General features: G+C 38.8%; 1 protein-coding gene across 9 annotated transcripts in view; it reads right to left on the bottom strand.

The window, feature by feature from the left end:
• The window catches only part of RAP1GDS1 (Rap1 GTPase-GDP dissociation stimulator 1), a 108397-nt gene that overhangs the window by 49350 nt on the left and 40975 nt on the right, over positions 1 to 18072 (bottom strand). The gene's annotated exons all lie outside the window — the stretch shown is intronic.

Here is an 18072-nt window from a genome sequence, read left to right as displayed (position 1 = left end):
CTTATTTCATGTACAGAAAAGCAATGTCAGGGCTGTGCAGGAATCCGGGAACAAGCTCTGAATAATACTTCATAGAGTTATTAAAGGTACTGTGGTCCAATGTGTAATAGTAACTATGGATCACTTCATATTAATCATAATAATCTTAGAACTGCAGAGCTGGAAAAGACCTTATGCATTATTGAGTCCAGCCCTTGTCAAAGAGGCACGGCAGGTAAATGAACTCCCCCCTTCGGCTCTGCAGCCAGATGCCTAAGCCACTGAGCTACCCAGCAGTTCGTTTTTACAATAATTTCCTGCACAATCTCTAAGATTTCAGAGATATATTTTATTCACTTACATAGAACATCTGTGAGGTAGGGTATGACTGGAAATAAAATTAATTTCCCTAAGGGCGCTGTCAGACAGTGAGAAAGGATCTTGTTTGATCACACTTGAAAGGGTTGCTTTGCTGCAAGCCATCTCCCTTACGAGTGACCCTTCCATCTGAACACAAATGGTTCCCACACTGCCTCAGAGAAGACTAGTCCCGTCACTGAGCCAAAGAGACCCATTCTGGGCATACAGCAAGCTGATCTGCAACATCCTGTGCATAATGTATTCCATAGGAAACAGCTTGGACCAGACCATGCCTCAAGCAGTCCAAAATGCAAGTTATTTCCCTATCTGATTGCATCCTAAGTCTGGCAAATAAGGGTTAAACTATAAATTGCCTTTAATAGGCAGCATGCAAATAAGTCAAGTCTGTTTTTATACTCAAAGTTAAGGACAAAGTGATCCATACTGGGCCCCCAGCATGGGAAGATATGGGAGTGTTTAATTTCTCACCCTCTGCTCAGATCCTGATCTGAAACGAGACTCTGCAATTCACACAGAGAAAAAGCCAATATATGGTAACACATGGTCTTTGCCTAAAAGCAGCATACCCCATGGCAGCAATTCATGCCTCTTCTATCTCCTCCTCCTATGCCCTTGCTCAGACTTCGTTCTATAGACATTCACCTTCCCAGGAAAAAGGTGCATGTGCACACATTGAAATCAAAATGCCACCTAAATTGATGGGATACATCTTCTTTAACAACAGCAACAACAACAACAGCTCAACAGCAGCAGCAATGTGCTTTTCATGAAGGAATTCAAGCAATGTCACCATTTTTAAAACATGCGTCATTTTCAATAATGAACAAGAATTTCATGTGCAATTGTTAACGAGCATTCTTACCTATCAGGAAGACACAGATAAAAACAGACTTGAAAGATGCTCCAGTGCATTGTTTTCTTTTCTTTTTTAAAAAAAGTTTAATATACTGGTCACAATCTACTTTATTTGCAGCAATCTTACTGCCAAACTCCCATTCTTTTTAATAAACTTCCCCAGGGACAGTCTCCATTGATTTCTGATGATCCATACAATTAGTGTGCAAGATTCAAAAGTGTGATCCTGCTTGTTGCACAACAGAGAAACGTATACATTACAGACTTGCTTTTATTGCCCATGCTTCTGATGGACTTGTTATCCATATTAATTTAATCAATAGAAAAAAAACATAAATTCTGAAAAACAAAGAAAATAAAAGGAAACTCTTTTCATCGGGTATTTGTGTACAACACAGAGATGCTGTGATTTATCTCACTGAAACCACCATGTACCAATAAAGCAAAACAGAGTTAAACAAACTTCAGGGAGGAATTGGATTATCAGACTGCTCCTACTCCGCACAAGAGGACATACAAAGGACATTTTGCTTGTTCTATTTTTCCCCTCCATCTTATGCTTACAATCGAGGAAGAAAATGATCACCATGTCATCTCTCAAAATGACAAATATCACTAATGCAGGGCCAACTTACACCAGTTTGACACCACTACACTAAAAGAGAAAAATGTTAACTATTCATGAAAATAAGCAGACCTCTTGCGTATGAGAGAACTCTTAAGTCAACATCATACAATGGTCAATGCAAAATGTTTAAATCTGTGAAAAATGCAATGAGCTTCATTCGCCTCTCATTTGACCCTATATATCAGTGGTGTCGAACTGTGGCCCTCCAGATGTTCTTGGACTTCAACTCCCAGAAGCCTTCACCACCACCTCTGCTGGCCAGGATTTCTGGGAGTTGAAGGCCAAGAACATCTGGAGGGCCACAGTTCGACATCCCTGCTATATATCATAGTCCATATTTCACTTTCATTGAGTGGTGAAGGCCATGTTGTAAGGACAAAAAGAAAATATGGATGCACTCTTTAATATTCAAGGGTATCACAATGGCTAAAGTAGATGTATAGATGAGACTATGAAGAGCCACTTATCACACACAACTAGAATCTATTTATGCTTACAATCTTTGGGACTACAGTATTACTTTCATTTATCCTGGGATAACTAGTTAACTCATTTAACAGGCAAATTTGAGACTTCCAAATAGCTGGAAGATATGAAACGAAATGAAACTCCTGCATTCTTCCAGGTCAGATTATTTACCCACGTAGTCCAATATGGTTTACTCTGAGAGGCACTGGCTATATATCACTTCTTTTTCAGGTCCCACAACATCCCAGCAAATGGCATTCAAAAATGATCCTGAAAGCAGTATCTGGCTAAAATGAGCAGTACTGGCAGCTTTATCCTGTTTTTGTTTTTTTTACAAAACAAAATGACTCACTGAACTTCCTGTGCTAAGAGTTTGTGATCATCTTGTTTATGTCTCATTAGCAGTGGCCCAGGCAGTGGCATGACTACCAGCACAGGTCCATCCCGAGGAGCTAGAACTTCCTAAAAGCTGTTGTTGCCAGAGGAGAAAAAGAGGGACTGTTTGCCTTGCTGTGCCTTAGGAACAAGCACCAAGAAACAGGCTCCATGTCTGCTTTCCCACCTCCTGCTGTCTATTATGTGTTCTCCAGGGTTAAGTCTCTTGTACTACAAGGAACCTTCCAGGAACCACTCAAGTCTTTGGATACCATAATTAAATACTGCCATATCCATGTGATCAGCACCCATGGCTTCACTTATCCACTGTCTGAATTTAAAAATAAATAAATAAATCCAGAAACAGACACTACCAAGGTGTATTAACACAATTGACCACTAGATGGAACCAGATATTGTGCTATATACATGTGGCTTCTAGGAAATGCACTTGTGGCCTGATGGCTCAGAGGAAAGCAGCTTCCAGTGAAAGGGAGAAGACACATTTGCGGGAGGGGGGAGAGCAAGGTGAGGTTGCAGTCGCTGATTTCAGGGAAAGTTCCTTTGTCAACAGGTGGGCAGGAAACCCAGTCCTTTGGCAAGAGTGGGGCAGGGCTCCCTCTCTCAACCATGCACGGATACCACAGAAACTGGAAGTGCTTTATTTATCCGCTATTTCTGGCATCCGCAGAGAGGCTTGGAACCAATCTGCCGCAGATACCATAGTCCTACTGTATGACATTAGCCTGGGAGGGGGAATTAATATTGCCAAAGACTCAATCATGACCTTAAGAAATTAAAGAACTGGCCCAAAACAAATAAAAGCAATGAAAACAATGATAAAATAAATTTGTACATTTAGGCAGGAAAAATGAGATGCACAAATATAGGATGAATGACTCTTTGCTTGGGAGCAGTTTGTGCGAAAAGGAGGCCACGAGCTAAATAATAAATAAATAAATGTGAATCAGCAGTAATAAATGAGGATAAAAATTGCTAATATAATTATATTTATATATAATTCTGTAACAGTGTGTATTACAATGTACAGATCAAAGAAAACAAAAGTACCACTACTATGCTTTGGTTATATCTCCATTGAAGTTCCATGTCCATGTACAAACCATGGTTCAAGATGAAGAATTTATTTAATTTATTTATTTATGTGTCTCATTTACAGGCCCCCTTTTCCCCTTGATGGGGGGACTCAAGGCAGCTCAAAGTGTTAAAAAAATTAAATTAAAAATATAATAAATTATCAATTGAAAAACAATTAAAGTTTAATAGTAATTAAAATACATTGAATAATAAAACCATATAAAACTTTAAAAACAAACTTAACTCAGTTAAAAATCAGCATTCAGGGACTGTTATAGCATTATTATATTCCATAAGTAAGACCTTCAGTCCCTCTGTGGTGTGTGATCTAGTAAGAATTCTAGCTACTTTTTATAAACGAGAAAGTAATGGAGTACTTTGAACATTGTGATTTTTTTTTTAAAAAAAAGACTACTTTAGAATGAGGGTGGAACCATCAACTAGTAAGTAATTTGTTTTCAAAGGAAACTTTCTAGCCTCTGCACAAGAAGGATGTTTAGTAACCTGCACACTAATGCATCCTTGTTACAGCTCAATTAGCAAAATCTGTGGAGGAAAATACCTCAAACACCCATTCTGTACCTACTTACCTGGAAATAATATGGCAGCTCACATTACAGTGGCTTCACCAAACTCAGTCCACTTTCTTCTGGGTTGACATGTCCAGAACTACACTCACACACCGTTTCCCCAGTTCTAATCTCAGAGCCTCAAATTCACTAGGCATCTTCAGGCAAATTATGATCTCCCAACCTGATGCTTGTCCCATTTGACATATGTAAATTATAACACTGACCTACTTTAGAGGATTACTATGTATGTGCCAGCTTTCAGAAAATGGCATGTAACCATCAAGTGTGAACTGGACAGCATGATGTAGGTGCTTGTCAAATTAGAGATTCAGAAAGAGATGGGGAGATCTCTCTCCATATCCATCAGCTACGTAATGTCCAGTAAGTGCTGGGGGCTGATTCTGGACAGAATGTCTAACAAAATAGGGACACCAGCTAACACATGTTGGCCAAAAGCCTCTTTTGTAAGTCACACAGATGTTAATGGAAATGGCAAAATATGTAGCAGCAGATTTCTGCTAGTTAAGGAGTCCTCCCTTGGATTCTTCAATGCTTAAACGTAATCTCATTGTGTGTGAGTTGGGAGGTTTGCACATGATCTGGAGTCAAACTGGAGACACTTTGATTAGTGGCAATTTAACTCATGCAAGAATCCAACAGACTGCACTCTTTTTGGATTTTTTCATAAATTGGACAGATGTTAATTAAAGAGCCCCGCCCTTCAACTCTGAGTAGCGTATGATGCCACCTGACTCGCAGTTAAGAAAATTACTTTTAAGCAATAAAGCAATAAGGAAGTGAAATGGGGACTCTTTAATTAGCAACAATCTGCCTCTACAGATTACCTCATTTCCTTTATCATAATCTATTCAAAAAGATTGTAATTTTTTGGTCAGACTGCAGTGAACCTCCTAAATAGTGCAAATAATGTGCAAAATAATATACAAGATGACCTTTTTCTGTTTCCATTTTGAAAAGCAAGGAAGACTCATTTAACATCCTTTCATTAAAAATTAGCAGTGTTGCTGCTACTTACACAGCACCAACTCTGTGACTGTCAAACAATTTTTAAGCTCCTTTAGGCAAGAATTTTCAATGCCATCTTTTTCATACTGTTCAGTTCATACTGAGTGCAGTTGCTTAATCCTTGTCTTATCTTATCATGGCAGATATGGGCTGCAACATGTCTAGCACTCTGGAGCTTAGCTAAAGCCGACAGAGGGAGAAGGAGCAACATCAAGATCCCTGCTTCTTCCTCTAAAATTTGATGCAACAGCCAAAGAGGGAGATCTGAAGTCTAGAGATGGACATTTCTGCCTTTTAGGCACTACAAATATTGACCTGTGGCCCTAATCTAGAGGCGTTCATCAACATAACACAATCTGACCTTCTAAGCAACACTGCATGCCAAATTCACCCATCTGCCTCTGTTTATGTAACAAAATGTGAACCCAAAATGGAAGCTTCTGTTCAAGATTCTACAGCTGAACATTTTTCTTCATTACAAATGGTTTAAGTCAGGGGTGTCCAACATTTCACCGTCCCTGGGCCACATTAGAAGATGAAAATTTGGTTTGGGCCACACATATATTTGGTTTGGGCCGCATGGGGGGGCAGCCCTAGCCATCCTCCGCAGCCCTGCTCCAAGCGTGCTTACTGGCAGCTGTGATCTCAGACAACAGAGGCTGCCAGCTTCGACTCCGGCGGCTTTATGGGGCCGGGGCACTTTTTTCCTGTTCGTAACTCGAGGGAAGTTCGTATGTTGAGTATGTAATTTCCTACTGGGCGGGTTCGTAAGTCAAAAAGTTCGTATGTAGAACCGTTCATAAGTCGAGACCCCACTGTCGTTTGAAAGCATGCAAATGCGAGTACAGTGGACCCTCAACTTACAGACGGCTTGACTTACAGACTTTTCGAGTTACAGACTTCTCTGGCTGCAAAATTTAGATTCGACTTGCAGCCAGAGAATCGACTAACAGACCAGAAAAAACCCAAAATGGAATAAAAATAGAATAAAAACCACTGGTTATGGGATTAATCGGTTTTCAGTACATTGTAGGTCAATGGAGATTCAACTTACAGACTTTTCGACTTGCAGCCACCATTCCAATACGGATTAATTCCTTAAGTAGAGGGTCCACTGTAGATAAATAGGCACCACCTCAGTGGGAAGGTAAAACGATGTTCCCTAGTCACGCTGGCCATGTGACAACGGAAACTATCTTCGGACAAGCGCTAGCTCTATGGCTTGAAAACGGGATGAGCACCGCCCCCTAGAGTTGGACACAACTAGACTGAAAAATGTCAAGGGGAACCTTTACCTTTACCTTTATACCATGTTAGTTTATTAGTTTGAAATTTAACTATAATCTGATCCTTCAATCTCATTTTAGTCATCCAATCCTTCAATCTGCCAACTTTTTTATCCTTCAACAAATCAGCTAAACCCTTCAAGTTTGCTGGGAAATTTTCTATTTCAGGCACTAATTTTAGTGAGGAAGTAAAGGGACATAACTTCTTTTTATTTCTGTTCCAGATATTTAACATGTTTCCTAAAAAAGTGTTGTTCACCTGATTTATTATATTTCTCTTTACTACATTAAACAAATATTTTTCAATATTCCCAATTATTGCTGAGGATTCCATATCCCACCAACTTAACCGTCCTTTGTTGTATATCTCCAATAAACATTAGTTGATTCGCTATATAATAATTTTTTATATTATGAATACCTAAACCTCCATTTTTTGAGCTTTATAGCAATATCTGTTTTATTTTTGATTTTTTACCTTGATTACAAAATCCATTAATTAATCCCTGCCAATACTTAAAATCTTTTTTTTCCTAATTGTATTGGGAGCATCCTGAATAAAAAGGTAATTCTTGGTAATATTTTGATCATAGCAATTCTCCCAAACCTGCAATTTATCTTTAATATCACTTTTTAATTTATTAAAATTTTGCTCCTTTAATTTTTGAGTCTCTTTATACCTATATATTTAATATCATTACACATTTTAAAACCATATTTACTTACAAACGTTTCTTGTTCATGTTTATTATAATCAAACACCATTATTTGTGTTTTTTGCCAGTTAACAGTTAATCCTGTTATTTCCCCAAATTTTTTGAAATGATTTTTAATTTTATCCATACTTTCTAATGTGTTTTTAATGGTCAATACTGAATCAGCAAATAAATTAATCTTAATTGTATCATTTTTACATAATCCTTTAATTAATTCTTCCTTGGACTTTCTTGACCTTTATGCACTGATACACATAGACACATATATTTATATATGGACATACACATGAGTGCTAAAATGACAATCATTGCTCCTGAGTGATTCAACGTTTGCATTCCATATCAGACCTTGGGCAAGCTTTGGGATTAACTCTAAACTGGCTCTATGATTAAGGTAAAGAATATTATTTAATAATGTCTCCAAGCAATATTAACCTAAATATGAGGACAGCTGAAGTCACCTGTTATTACATTTTCTGATTCAGCAGTCCTTCTGATTTCTTCCTCTGTCTCCATAGCATCATCATCAGAGTTTAGTGAGGGGGGAAGCTGGCCCAACCAAATCCTTGTAATGAAATATACTTCTCGTGTTTCCATTAATGTGCAATAATTTTGCACAAGAGTTCGTTCAAAAGCTACAGTGTTTCCAAGTTTCAAGCATTTATGTTCTTTCTTGAGAGATAAGAGACTACATTATTTAAAAAAAACCCCAAAAACCCAGACCTGACTGTTTTACTCTGTTCTTTCTACAAATTACTGTATCTGGACTGCAATGCAGCATTTGGGGGGGGGGGTGTTTGTGTGTAATTTCTACAAGAGTGCAAGGTGGAACAGGTAAGCAATGGCATGCACAAGCTTAAGAGTTCCTCCTGGCATTCTGGATACAGAAACTAACATGTGATCACGACCTCTACAGTGGACCCTCTACTTAAGGAATTAATCCATATTGGAATGGTGGCTGCAAGTCGAAAAGTCTGTAAGTTGAATCTCCATTGACCTACAATGTACTGAAAACCGATTAATCCCATAACCAGTGGTTTTTATTCTATTTTGGTTTTTTTCTGGTCTGTAAGTCGATTCTCTGGCTGCAAGTCAAATCTAAATTTTGCAGCCAGAGAAGTCTGTAACTCGAAAAGTTTGTAAGTTGAGCCATCTGTAAGTCGAGGGTCCACTGTAATGCAATTCAGTGGTTCTGATAAACTCAAGGGACCTCAGATTTGCACAAACTTTAGCCCATTTTGGAACATGACCATTTTCTTTATCAGATACAGCAATATTTAACTATCATGTAGCAGAATAATAATACTTTTCAAAAACCACACTGTAAGCTATTAGATATTTCTTAATCCCAATGAGAGTTCTAATATACAGTGGTGCCTCGCACAACGATTGCTTCATACAACGATGAATTCACACAGCGATGGGTTTTTTTGAGGAATTTCCCCCATCGTTTAACGATGTTCTCTATGGGGAAATTTCACTTAACAATGTCCCTTTTTGCTCATTTAAAAGTGTCTTAAAATGTTTGAAACCTGTTTTAAATGCTTGGATTCCATAGTGCACCTTGTGAAACATGTGCAAACTTAATTTGGTTTTGTTCTGAGTCTTCATTAATTTTTGGTGATTTTTTTTTATTTTTCCCCATTTAAATCAATTGAATGGACAGTTCAATGCATTTAAATAGGGAAAACAAAATATCACCAAAAATTAAGGACGACTCAGAACAACACCAAATTAAGTTTGCATAGGGTTCAGGAGGTGGGCTAATGATTGCAAGCATTTAAAACCTGTTCCAAACATTGGAACATGTTTTAAAAGGGACATCGGAAAAGACTTCAAAAGCACTGAAGCCGGCTTCAGTGCTTTTGAAGCTCTTCCGTTTCGCTCATTTTTAAGGGTCTATGGGTTTTTTCACTTAAAGACAGCAATCTGTTCCAACTGGAACGGATTAACCGGTTTTCAATGCATTCCTATGGGAAATGGTGTTTCACAGAACGATGTTTCACACAACGTTGATTTTTTTGGAACCAATTAACATTGTTGTGTGAGGCACCACTGTAGTGTGGTATACAGTGTTGAAAGAAGTGTTCGCCAAGCAGAGTCTTCATGACTTTTGGTCTATTCCATCCAAAAGTGAGCACATTCAAAAGGAATAAAGCAAACAGAATTAGATAGAATTTTTTAAAAAATACACCCCAGTATAGCCCCAGTTGGAAAACACAGGTCTATAAACAAACATAATGTTTAAATGGCACGTATTTCTCACCTAGACACAATGTTATACTTTCTACTACAGTGGTGCCTCGACTTACAAATTTAATTGGTTCCGGAACTGCAGTCGTAACTCGAAATGGTTGTAAGTCAAAGCACCATTTCCCATAGGAATGCAGTGAAATGCAATTAATCCATTTTGGCCGAAGGAAAAAAAAATCACAGACAAAAAACCCAAAACCCACTGCAAGATCCATTGGAAATGCAATTAATCTGTTTGGCCAAAGGAAAAAAAGAAAAGAAAAGCAAACAAACCGTGAAAGACCCATCGGAAATGCAAAAAAAGCAAAGCAAAAAGCAAACAAACCCCACAAGAGCCATCGGAAATGGGGGGAAAAACATACAAAAAAGCTAACAAACTCCGCAAGACCCATCGGAAATGGGAAAAAACTCAAAAAACAAAGACTGCAAGACCCGTTACAGCACAGAAACAACCCCCCCCAGTCCAAAACCACGCTGCAAAATCCACCCAGGACAGTTTTTAAAAAGCAGAAAGCAGGACTTTACCTTACCAGGCAGTCGGAAGCCTCCTCTGATTGCACACTCCCCAACTGCTGGGGCAAAAGAACTACAAAGAAACAGTCTCTTCGCTTACCAACGGTTAGCAATTTGAATTCCCTACCTTCCCCCCCCCCGCCTTTTTCTGGTTGTAACTCGAAGCTCCAGCCACAAGTCAAAGCAACATTTTGTTGCCGGAACAGGTCGTAACTCGAAATGGTCTTATGTCGGGACATCCGTAAGTCGAGGCACCACTGTATTAAGCAAAAAGCTATTGCATCTCAATGTCAACAAGATGATGAAGCTTTGGGAGCCAATTTTAGATGCAGCCATACCAATTTAGAAAGTGTCAATTGGGGGAGGTTTTACTATGTATTGCACCACTATTCTACTCTTTACCCATCAGCACTCTCAAATGTTTACATGAAACATTGACCACAAAAAAAGCAGAAGGTTCTGAGTCTTGGGGCACAATAAATATAAGCTGAGGAATGAGATAAAACAGTAATTTTATAGAGCAATCAATACAGCATTTCATTTCATTACTGCAACACTGACTCTTTAATACTATGTAAAGCTCCAGAGTAGTGCAGGAGAATTTTTACTGGCAGAATGAGAATGTGGAAGGAACAGAATAAGATAATTTTTTTCCAAGTCTGAAAATTTCCAATATGAAGCAAAACCATAAGGTGAAAGAATGTAACAAGGTACCTGTAACAAAGGTGATATATGTATTTCTTTTTATTTTCTTCCTAAATTGAACACTTATATTACAAAAACAAAACAAAACACACTTCTGTTGATTATGTTGGATTTTTGCAACCTTGTACACTGCCTTTGGGATGTGGATGTGGTGGCACTGCGGGCTAAACCGCAGAAGCCTGTGCCGCAGGGTCAGAAGACCAACAGTCGTAAGATTGAATCCACATGACGGAGTGAGCGCCCGTTGCTTGTCCCAGCTCCTGCCAACCTAGCGGTTCGAAAGCATGCAAATGCAAGTAGATAAATAGGGACCACCTCAGTGGGAAGGTAACAGCGTTCCGTGTCTAAGTCGTACTGGCCATGTGACCACAGAAGATTGTCTTCGGACAAACGCTGGCTCTATGGCTTGGAAACGGGGATGAGCACCGCCCCCTAGAGTCGAACACAACTGGACAAAAATTGTCAAGGGAAACCTTTACCTTTACCTTATACTTCCTTTAGCAGGTTTGGCTGGGAGGTGCCTTTATGGGGTAGGGTAATAGTCTGTCCAGAACTATCCAATCATTCCTTTTATTTATTTATTTAAAATATTTTTACCCCGCCTTTCTCCTTGAAAAAGACCCAAGGCAGCTTACAACATTGAAAGACAATGTTTAAAGTGTTCTCGAAGGCTTTCATGGCTGGGATCTGATGGTTGTTGTGAGTTTTTCGGACTGTTTGGACATGTTCTGAAGGTTTTTCTTGCTAACGTTTTGCCAGTCTCTGTGGCTGGCGTCTTCAGAGGACAGAAGTTAGAACTCTGTCTGTGTTCTGGTGTAGTGTGTGGGATTGTCTCTATTTTCCTCTTTTTAGTCAGTTGAAGTCTGTTACTGAAAGCAGCCATGTCTGTCAGTGTCCTACTTGATCTGTTCATAACTGTAAGTAAAGAAAATGGTTTTTCTTCTTTCTGCTATGAATGAGTTATTGAGACTGTTTCAGAGGGAGTTAAGTACTGAGATTGTATGTGCCAACTGATGAGAAAGGGGTGGGCTCTGAGGAACCTGAAGCTATTCTGCTCTGTGAATCCTGCACTTCTGCTGTTAAATAAAATTCAAAACTGCAACAGATTACCTATTTTATCAGAAGGTTACAAGTTTTGCGATCAAGAGTGTCGCTTTCAAAACCAATAATCATCCTTTATCATCATCATCATCATCATCATGTACCATCAAATCAATTCTGACATATAGTAACCCTTTTCAGGGTTTTCCAGGTACAGAATATTCAGAAGTGGCCTCCTATTCCCTTCTTCCACTGTTGCCCTGGGACTGTGCAGCTTGTTGAAGGTCACACAATGTTGGCTCTGCCCATAAGAGGCATAGTAGGGAATCAAACTACCAACCCAATTTTTAATCACATACTCCAAGGAGCAGTTTTGTGGGAGAAACAATACAACAAGTTCCATGACTGCTATGTATAACATTTTCTTATTACCGTAACAGCAGCTATAAAATATCATAGTAGCCACCAGATTTCCACAACTACTTTCCTCATGAGACATTTTCGTTATCAACTCATTTTTCTGCCTCTTCTTTCAAATCATATACAGAAAATGTACTTTCAGTAATAATATTGTCATCCTTTACTCTATTTATCTATATTCCCCTACTGGTCTTCCATTATAATGCCTTTTGCAATGTCTGCAAAATGCAGCAAAACAGAAATGAAATTTTACTCCTAGCTATAATACTGTACAATCATTGTGCAAACTTCCACACATTCACAGAAGAGAGATAAAGAGAATGTGTACATCCTACTACCTAGAGCAGAAAATAATAATGTTATGGGTTAAAGAAGGTTAGAGGTCCCAAGAGCTGAGCTGACCTTCCAGAGCTCAGCATATTGACAGAACCAGCTGTTTTAATATACAACAGGGATAGAAAAAGGGCATTGTTGCATCCTTTACTTTTCCTAGGAGTTAAAAGCTATCTCATATGCTACAAAGAATGTCTGCCCATGAAAATTAAGCAGAAATATTTTGGTATAAATTGATTCCAATTATACCCAGTTGTTAGTTCTAATTAGAGTAGTCAACAGTAAATGAATTGTACCTTGACAAGTCAACACTTAGTTCTCAGTGATTCAATGCATCTGTTTTAGTTGGGACTAACAAACTGATGTAACGCTTTATGTACTGTATATGTGCTTGCACGTGGGTACTAAAGGGAGACATGAAAATATGGGTATACCAGCAAGAGAAGGGCTCATGTTTCTATTACTGAAGCAAAAAGCATGCTGCTTATATACCATCCCTGTCTTTTCAACAAGCCAATCCCTAGTCTCTAGGTGTCTTAAGAATTATTTTTTTCATGAAATGATTTAATGATATAGTGTTAATGAAAATGCATTATTAAATCATTCACACTTGGGTTTTACTGTTTTAAAATGACTTACAATACCTCTCCCAGTATACCTTTAGGGCAGCTCTTAATCTCCCACAGATCCCTGAATATTTCCTTTCCTAAACCTTTTACACCTGATGCTGCCTACAATTATCAGGAAACTAAAGGAATCATCACATTGATTAGTGTAATCATTTTCTCTAACACGGCTTATACTTCAGCAGAAACAAAAAAGGGGGGGATACATCCCATATTTAACTACTGTACTTCTTCTTCCGTCCAGGTTATTTATTGTACATGCACCCAGGGCCATGGCTATACAAGGGGATGGGGTAGGCAGTGAGAGGAACAATCATTTTGACCACTATAATGGATTTGTCCTAGAGAACCTCAAACATCAAAGTTTGCATTCCCAGATAGTCCCTATCAACCTTTTCATTCTCAGTTTCTCTTCAAGTCATTTTTATAGATGCCTTCCTGTTTCTTTGCTCAGCAGGCTCAATCAATCTGTGCCTCAAGTCAATTGATCCAGGAAAATGGCTGCTAAATTGAAACCTTTGAGATGATTTCTACCATCTGGGTTTTAGGAAAGAAGGATGTTGTATCCATTTTGCCACTGTATTCATTACGGTCCTTGACCTCTTGCATCTTGCATGTCTTATTTCAGACGGAAATTGAGGAGAGTTATCTCCTAATTAGATGAAGTGATGAAAAACCTATTTTGCCTGACTAAAAAAGAAACATGTTTCAATGCAACATGGTAAGCTCATTTTAAAAACCGCATACATTTAACAATATGTGCATCTACTACTTTAAGACGAGTGCTCTGACATAGCATTATCTTTAAGAAAAACAAAATAAATTATTCTTTAAAAAAATTAAAACAACCATTTTACTCCCATGTGAACTGACTGGTTGGTTTACGATTTCTTTTAATCTGGTGAGAACCAGGTCCTCAGGGTAATTTTATTTCTAGGATGTACGTTTCTGACAGCTGAGCAGCCCCCAACACCCACAGACTGCTGCTGGTCCCAAAGAGCCACCTGTGGCATTAGAGTTCATATTGAGGACAAGTGAAATCTTTTAAATACCAAAGAGTTACAAATCAGAGCACATAAAGAAAGGAATTAAGTATTTTCAACACCAAAACATATGAGTCATATTGCATAAAAGAGACAGGCAGCTGAAATATGCATCATAAAGATCTACACAGGTAAGCCATACTACCTGTTTAGGAACTTTGAAGTCTGCATTTTGTTAAGTCTAGGTTTAAGACATAAGTATACATAAATACAATTATTTAACATGATAAGTAATCTGATATCTCACAACTAGATTAATACCAGTCACTTAGGTTTATGTAACAAATACAGAGAGACAGACAGACATGCTACACAGGAAAACAGACATTTGGTCTGAGTATATTGTATTAGTCACAAGCATGAATGTTGGATTTCTTGGAGTACTAATGCAGCTTATTTTTCTATACTATTTCTCCATCCTACCCCTTGATTATCTTGTGTGTTTTTAAAATTCTTAAAATAGATTGCACTATCATAAACACTGTATCCCCCAACATTTCTCTTCTTCCATGAGAGGTTAGCTGTCATACTGAAGATTTTGCGATGGAATTTTTAAAATAAACATACACATCCAATTCAAGTGTGCTAGATGGCTAGGTAAATAAACTATGACATGTGATCAACCATTCTTGTTCTGATTCATTTCTTTTATTTAAAGGCCATGTAAACAATCTAATTTAGATTTAAGGCAAGAAGCATTTATTCACAGATAAGGTGTGAATGACACTTACTATGAAGGCACTCAATCCCATAATTTCTACTACTACTGTGTAGTAGTCGAGTAACTTTCTGAACAGAAGAGCCTCAAGGATCTGTCGATGCTTTCTGTGATTTTGAGGGCCGGAAAAGGATTCAGATTGTTTTATAGCCTCCGCGGATGCAAATGTTGCCATTTTTGGAAGGCCTGCATAGGGCTAAAATCTCACAAACCTCTGTATAAGTGTACATAGAGCACAAAGATTCCTACAGAAGACTGTTCTGGAAGAGGCCCACCTGGCCCAATTAGTACTTGCCTTTTGGTGAAGACTTAGCATTTAAAAAAAATATTTTCTGATGCTGATGTTGTTGTGCTGCAATTGCTTGTATTTCATAGCATGATAGTTCTACTGTGTGCTCTTTTAATGGCCAGAATCATATTACTTACATTTGCTGATGTAAATGGTATAAATCACAGTGGCAAATAGCTGGTAGTTAAGAAGTTAATGCTTGTATTTGTTGTTGCATGACAAGTCACTCAATTGGAGTATGATGAAGAACACAAGTTTTGACTTCTGGACTAGCCGCAATTCATTGCATCAACTTAAACTGTCATATGTAAATACAGTAATAGGATTTGGCCACTGTTTTATACTTCTGTATTTTAATGTATTTTGGAAGCATTGCTGAGGAGGAGGCGGGAGGTGAGTTTTGCCTTTTCTACTTATTAAGATTTAGCTCCTATGCTACAAAATCTCTTTTAAATCTGCTCTCATATTATACTTTCATAGGCTTTGTTTATCAGCACTCTTTCCCCCTGAATCCGTTACTTACTGTACTTTCACATGCAGAGAGAGAGAGAGAGTGCAGTTAATTTGTAGATGAGTGTGTGTGCTTGAGTGTGAGAGACAGAATCGTACCCACAGCTGTCACAGGCAGGACCTTAAGGAGGGAGCCTTTAGTAATTCAACAACACTCCTGTCACTTCTATCACTAGAAAGAGAACACCCATCTGCTGTTCCCTGGAAATTTCTTGGAGGCTAGATATGTGTGAAACTCCCTTGTTATGAGCCTTTTTTTCTTTTTCTTTTTTTGTACAGACTGCACTACAGAATGCCTAAAGGTATCGGGCCATGTAGGAGGCCCAAGAACAACAAGGTGAAAGTGCAGAAAACCAGACCTTGTTAGGCTGTCAAAGGTTAAGAAAAGGAGTGACAACATGTGAGGGAAATCTAGTTACCACTGAGATCAGTACATCGTCAGTGATGTCAAGACTTAATTTTTCTAAATAAAAGCTGTTCTAAAAATATAGATTCATACATTAACCAAGATGTTCAGAAGTAACATTAGCAATGCAGCAACATATAAGTGGATAGCTTTTACTTTTAAAAGCCTGTAATCGCTGCATTACTATATGTTTTGTTTCTCTTTGAATATTGTTGGTTTCGAGAAGTCACTAAAAAGCCAGATGTTTAGCATAATTTTTCTAACCCAAAGTCTCCCTCATTATTAGAACAAGAAGCCTAATAATTGTAGCAGCTTTTGGGGAGCGTTCCAAGAGCAAGGGTACCACTAGTGAGTATTTCTCAGCCCAGGGCTATGCATCTCAATTCAATTCAAACAGCAAAAGCCCTAGATAAGGAATTCCAATAATGCTTTTAAAGCAGCAGTCCCCAACCTTTTTAGCCCCACGGACCAGCTGGGGAAGGCAGGGCACCCCCCCCCGCACTCATGTGCATGCACAAAGGAGAGTGTGCACTCTTGCACATACACAAAGGAGTGGGGGTGCTTGTGTGGATGCGCTTGTGATCGTGGACATTCGCAAAGAAGCAGGGGCACTTGTGCACATGTGCAAAGGGGTAGGGGACTGCTCATGTGGGTGCAGGCGCGCATTTGCAGGTGTAAACGGGCTATGCGCGGGGGAGTACGTGCCTGGGGAGGCCTGCCTCCGCGGCCCGGTCCAGCCAAATAAAATGTATCTGGTATTTCTTTGCAATGTAACAGAATCTACGATTTAACTCTTAATATAAAATAACTTTGGTGCCTTATTCCGTTAAAGAAATACAAGAATCTTCAAACATACACCAGACTTGTGAAACAACATAAGGAAACTTTTTTGGATGGCTTACCCAATTATAAGTTTTTAGGTCAGCGGTTCAGTGCTGGTTGACCATTTGGGACTCTGATGGCTTCTTTGAGAACAGTCCCATTAGGAAATGTTTCCATAACCGGGATTAATATGAAGCTAGGCACCTCATTAAGAATGTGATTTGAAACAACTTTTTAAAAATGCTATTGTAAGACTGAGTTGGGATACCTAGAATGGTGTATTAAAAATCTCACTTACCTTAAAAACCCTGTTTGGTTTCAACTTGATGGCACACAACAAAGAGTTATGACCAATATCTTAATTCATAAACTATGTTCTCCAGGTACTGGGGGTGGAAGTATAACTTACTAAACAATCTGATGCTCTCAACTTACACACAAACATTAGCACTATTGAACAAGAAACATTTCTTCATTGTGGAGTCCATGCACTCAAGAACAGCTGGATTATTGCATATCAATCCAAAAGCAAAGCAAAGTCTGCTGTTTATATAGCACCCCACAGTGGTTTAATCCCCCAGAATCTGCAGGTAAAGCTGGGAAAGACCTTTATCTGAAATTTTAGAGACTCACTGACAGTTAGCATAGGTAGTACTGTACTAATCTGACAAAGAGTTAATTTAATGTAAGATATGCACTGTATTTTTCTGTGTATAAAACAGCACTTTTTCCTAAAACCACTAGAGGAAAAATTGAGGGTCGTTTTATACACGGAAGTAGGTGGAGGCAGAGGCAGAGGCAAAGAAGCAGACGCCCTCGGATGCCTCTCGCAGCTGCCCATTGACTGCTGCCTCTGCCGTCCAATCACCTCACCTCCTCCAGTGTGACTTGCCAGGGCTCACCTCCAGCTCACATTGCTGCCTTGTTCCCTGCCCAAAGGGAGCCCGCGAGTGGTGCTGGAAGTAGCGATCTGGTGGCGGCGGCAGCAGTCAATGGGCAGCTGCGACAG

The sequence above is a fragment of the Pogona vitticeps genome, chromosome 5, assembly GCF_051106095.1.
Source record: "Pogona vitticeps strain Pit_001003342236 chromosome 5, PviZW2.1, whole genome shotgun sequence".
Classification (NCBI taxonomy): domain Eukaryota; kingdom Metazoa; phylum Chordata; class Lepidosauria; order Squamata; family Agamidae; genus Pogona; species Pogona vitticeps.
The sequence above is the reverse complement of the archived record's forward strand: the minus strand, read 5'-3'. Positions and strand labels throughout refer to the sequence as shown.